We start from the raw sequence: 6000 nt of genomic DNA on the forward strand, positions 1-6000 counted from the left end.
AACACAACTCTTTACTGACATTGAAAGAACAATTCTCAGTTTCATATTTAAAAACAAACAAACAAAAAACCCCCCAGAATTGATAAAAACATGTCTGTACAATAAAATATTTTCTGGAGGTATCTTCATCCCAGATCTCAAGTAATACTATAGAGCAACAGTAATAAAAAAAAAATCCTCCCTGACCTTGTCAAACAATCTATTTTTCCAAATTCTTTCTAAGTGTAATGGCCATTGCTAACAATCTACATCTATGGCTCCTTTCAAGGGCAGTGGTTAATTCATTAATCTGCTCCAGTAAACAGGTGGAAAGAGATCAAACATTGTTAATTTTAAATGTCAGTGATATCGCCCAGTGATGGCCTAGAAGCCTCCTTAGAGTTTTCATACAACTCATGCTATGAGGAATATGGGCATCATAAGGGCAACAAGCAGAGATATGCTACATAAGAGCACAAAGTCCTCAGGACAAGCAGTTCTAGGAATTATGCTTCTCCAAGACAAACTCCTCATGACTACGCTGACAGTGGAGCCACATTCCATGAGTTCTACAGCTCATTTGCTGTTGCTCCTGAATGGCTCTTGACAGGACTGGGTAGCCAAAATAGTTTGCCTATATATGGGTGAAGGGGAAGTGAGGTTAGCTCAGGCCCTGGGAAGGAGAATTCAGGTTATTGCATGGGCTATACTAGCCTGGAGGACCAGACAACATGGAAGAACTGAAGGATTGCTGGGAGAAAATGCCAGGTAGATTTGATTTGATATGTTAACTAGGAACCTCTGCAATTAGTTCCAGGTTTGAATCCTACTGCTATGGTAACATAAACTTCAGCGAGAGAAGCATGGTCTCCATTGGATAATGATTATCAAGTGAGCCCACAGGGAAGAAAGGTGACAAAGACAAAGATTATGTTTTTCTTTTCTTTCTATATATCTTCTTTCTTCTCTTTGAGGGAGGGCAGTTACCCAAACTAGACTCAAAATTTTGCTATTTTGTTCTTTTGTTTTTCATACTATTTTTCATTTTATTAATTGTTTTTATTTTTCACAATTTATTCATTATGTATGATGGTTGAAGGTCACTCCCTCAACTCCTACTGGTCCTACCCTCCCTTCATCTTTCCCCATCCCCTTTCCCTAGCCTACTCAAAAGGGGAGTTTCTCTCCTCTGCCATCCACCCATACCTTATTGGAACAGTGCTCAGCTACTAAAAACAGAGAAGTAAAATTTCTGCTCTTATTTCTTTTCCATCGGCCACTGTACTCACCTCAGAAGATTTCATACCATGAAGCTTGCCTGCAACCTTACCATGAACTAAACACTAAGTATAACTCATTTTAAAGAGTCCCACCCCAAGACACTGAATGACCATTTCACATCCAGAAACATGTGAAATTTGAAATTTTATGATGTCTGAAACATTTTATCACAGGCATTTCAGAGAATGTGGTTCTCTTGCTGCCTGGAGGGCTGTTTCCCACCAGCCCAGGAAGGCATAAGGGGCAGAAGATGATTAGCATAAAGCTTGGAAAGCCCGCAAGCATAACTGTGGTCAGCCACTCTGGGAACCACCTTAGAAAGTAGCTTCAACTTTAATTCCAGAAAACAGAAAACAGAGGCTTATATCCCTTGGGGAGTGCCTGGGATGCTCCAAGCATAGGTGTAGATAATTGTTTAATGCTAGGCAATTCAAGGATGCTTGATTTGCATTAAACAGCACATTCCTATTATATGAATAAGAACAAGGACACAGATCCAAATTATCCTATATTTGAAGGGAGGGGAGAGTTATCAGTGATCTGTGTCAAAGGCCATCTATCAAATTTGATTGGTGGTGTCTATGTCTAAAGACACTCTCTAGATGAAGTCAGGCAGAGAAAACTCACCCTTGACATGGTTACACATCTACTCCAGAAGCAGGTTCATACATGGAAAAGAAAGCCTTCTCCCTCATATCTCAAAATTCAGTGTGGGTTGTGATGTTCTTCAATACTACCCCTGGAACAATAGGTATGTGTACACAAAGAAAATTCTACAGGCTACCACTGTTGTGTTACTCTCAGAGAACTTCCTGGCTGGTGTTAGTTCACCATTCCCTACATATTCATCCACTGGACTAAAAGTTTCTTGTGTAAAGTGAGGCAACTGAAAATAGTAAATGTTGAGAATCAGGATTATCAATAAGTCTTCCGTAAACACATTATATAATACTGTTGCATGTAATTGACATTCACCATTCATTGTATTCTTTTTAAAAATAAGTTTATTTACTTTCAATTCCAATAGTAATCCCCCTCCCTTCTCTGCCCATGACTACCCTCCGTTTCTATTGCCCCTATCCCCTTTCCCTTTCAGAAAAGGGAGGTCATTTCCTTTGAGCTAGTTCTACAGTTCTGTTGCATCTCAGTGGACCAAAGTACACAACGGCATTTCCACGTTGCTTATACTCACAGAATTCCTCTCCAGTAAGGATACTTTTATGTTGATGATGACTCTGGATTCGTGCAAGGCCTCACCATTTTAACACATTCATAAGTTTTTCCTCTATTATGAATCCTTTCATGATGATGAAGATTATACAAATGTGGAATGGTTTCACCATGTTAAAATCACTCACAGGCTTTCTGTCCATTAGGATTTCTTTCATGAGTGTGGAGATTATTCTGAAGTCCAAAAGATTTTTCACATTGGTTACAGTCAGACATCTTTCCAGTATGTGTTATTTTATGTATTAGGAGATGTTATGTGCAAAGGCTTTGCCACATAGTTATATTCCTATGGTTTCCTTCCAGAATGTATTGTTGTCTTAGGAGATGATTGTTACATGCAAAGGATTTATCACACTAATTACCCTCACAAGGCTTCTCTCCACTGTGTGTATTTTCCTGTTTACAGAGACTACTCTGCTGTGCAAAGGCTTTATCCCGTTGGCTATATTCATAAGGTTTCTCAACAGTGTGTGTTCTCTTATGTCTTATGAGATGACTGTTTCGTGCAAAGGCTTTGCCACACTGGTTACATTCATAAGGTTTCTCTCCAGTGTGTGTTCTTTTATGGCTTAAGAGAGCACTGTTTTGTGCAAAGGCTTTACCACACTGGTTACATTCATAAGGTTTCTCAACAGTGTGTGTCCTTTTATGTCTTATGAGATGACTGTTTCGTGCAAAGGCTTTACCACACTGGTTACATTCATAAGGTTTCTCTCCAGTGTGTGTTCTTTTATGTCTTAAGAGAGTACTCTTTTCTGCAAAGGCTTTACCACACTCATTACATTCATAAGGTTTCTCTCCAGTGTGTGTTCTTTTATGTCTTAAGAGAGTACTCTTTTCTGCAAAGGCTTTACCACACTCATTACATTCATAAGGTTTCTCTCCAGTGTGTGTTCTTTTATGGCTTAAGAGAACACTGTTTTGTGCAAAGGCTTTACCACACTGGTTACATTCATAAGGTTTCTCTCCAGTGTGTGTTCTTTTATGGCTTAAGAGAGTACTGTTTTCTGCAAAGGCTTTACCACACTCATTACATTCATAAGGTTTCTCTCCAGTGTGTGTTCTTTTATGGCTTATGAGATGACTGTTTTGTGCAAAGGCTTTACCACACTCATTGCATTCATAAGGTTTCTCTCCATTGTGTGTTCTTTTATGGCTTAAGAGAGTACTGTTTTCTGCAAAGGCTTTACCACACTCATTACATTCATAAGGTTTCTCTCCAGTGTCTTTTCTTTTATGCTGTATGAGCTGACTGCTTTTTGCAAAGGCTTTACCACATTGATTACATTTGTAAGGCTTCTCTCTAGTGTTTGTTCTTTTATGCCATAGAAGAACAGTGATATAGGGGAAGGCTTTACCACATAGAGTGCATTTAAAGGGTTTCTCTCCAGTATGACTGCTTTCATGCCTGCAAAGAAAATTGGCACATGTGAAAGATTTACCACAATGATTTCATTACACTAATAAATATATTTATCTATATAAATATATAAATATATTAATAAATATATTTATCTATATGAATTAATTTCATAATTTGGTCCAATTGTAAAGAAGAATCAAATTTTAAAGTTTTACCACTTTATTCACATTCACGGTATTCCCCTTCATTATGGGTATTTTTTAAGATCCCTGTGATGGTAAAAGCATTTGTTATGTGGATCACTTTTATAGCATCATTTTTCTATGAGAAGTTTTCTCCTATATATGAAGAGTATTGTAAGAATTCAGAGTTTTACCAAGCAATCCCATTCACAAATTTTTGTACTGTATGAATAATACTTCATTTACAAAGTGAGCCAAGATAAGCAGAAGTTCCAAATTCCTAGTATTCATGGGTATTTTTAGCAATATGAGTTTGCTGATGAATTATCAGTGAAGTTGCAAAACCAATTAACAGTAACCATTTATCACATTCAGAAAATTTACTCAAAGTGGGGACTACTACCAAATCAATTGTTCTTGGAGAAAGACAGGGACACTGCTTCTTTCAATAACCCTATGCTCATGTGTCTTAGAATCATTTTGACATATGATATACCAGTTTAATTTACAAAAGTAATAAAGATTCCCACATTGAATTAACATAGTTTGTTTTTGTTCATCATAGAGATGTCATATAGGGATTAAGGTTTCTCCACAACAATATTCTTGATTCTCATAAGCTACTCCTTTCACTAAACTTTACAATGTTACTGCACGAAAATTAGTAACACTGGTTCTACTATGTAATTTTTGCTTATTAGAAGGTTTTGGACACATACTGATCACCAATTCATTTGTGTACACCTCTTACAATATCTGAGTAGATAGAATGAGACTAAACAGATTGGCAGTTCAAGTCAGTAGCCGTAATGTCCATATGATTCAAATGGTATTTTTGTTACAATATTATTTTATTTTCTTCTATCTTAGGGGAGTGCCTTGTAAACACAAATCAGATATCTGACATTGAAGTACATGGAATTATGAGATTTTAATGATCATCAGTACACTTAAAGCAGTGCTGTTTTTACACTGTTGCTTTTCTTTAAAACTTCCAGGACACAGCCATGTGTGCTGGTACATGCCTTCAATTCCAGCACTTGTGGAGGAAGAAGCAGGCAGATCTGTGTGATTTTGAGGTCAGGCTGGTCTAATAAGCAAGTCTAAGAAAGTCACAGATACCCAGAAAAAAAATCTATTTAAAAAACATAAAATAAAAAGCAGCCAATAAACAAACAAACAAACAAACAAACAAAAAACACCAGACTTCCAGGACACATTCAAATTTAAGATTTCTATCTGTATCAACATGCACATAAAGTTACCTTTTATTACTTGTAGAACTTTGAAAATGTTCTTCAATATTATGGTCATCCCAATTGTAGCCTAAAATATAGTACCAGAAAATATATATTATTGGAAATATCATGTTATTATTAAGGCAAAATTTAAATCACTATCTTCTGTGACCCTTAGAACCATGCCTGCTTTATTTACCTCATTCCTCCTCATTCTCAATTGGAATTATAGAAGAGGATCAATAACAAAGTAAAAGTTGTCTATTTTAAAAGTGAAAGAAAAATTGCAGTCTTACCTATAGCAGTGAGGTTTTCACAGGTCTCTAGCATCACATCTTTGTAGAGTTGTTTCTGGGAAGGTTCCAGCAAGGCCCACTCTTCTTGGCTGAATTTCACATGCACATCATTGAAGGTCACCGAATTCTAAAATATGCCATACATTTGTACAACAGAAACAGTGGCAACAATATAATTTATACATCATTGTCAATATAATCATATAATTCTACTGTTTCTTCAATTTATTTTCTGACACAGAAGTGTGAATGTTATACAGTTAGGTGCTATGTTTGATGTGAAGTAGGGGAGGTGAAAAAGCCTAAAGGTTAGATTGAAAAAAAAAACAAAGGCGTGCTTCAAAAACCTGTGTTTCATCAGTTTGTAAGATATGAATATAAAGTAGCCATTAGTTGGGTTCTTGAGCAATCTATGAATCATCTTCAGTTAC

At 36.5% G+C, this 6000-nt stretch overlaps 1 pseudogene; it reads right to left on the reverse strand.

Annotated features, from left to right (window-relative positions):
- LOC132650491 (zinc finger protein 431-like) overlaps positions 1–5684 on the reverse strand; it is an 84980-nt pseudogene extending 79296 nt beyond the window's left edge.
- Positions 5685–6000: the final 316 nt, after the last annotated feature.

Source organism: Meriones unguiculatus (assembly GCF_030254825.1).
Source record: "Meriones unguiculatus strain TT.TT164.6M chromosome 13 unlocalized genomic scaffold, Bangor_MerUng_6.1 Chr13, whole genome shotgun sequence".
Lineage (NCBI taxonomy): Eukaryota > Metazoa > Chordata > Mammalia > Rodentia > Muridae > Meriones > Meriones unguiculatus.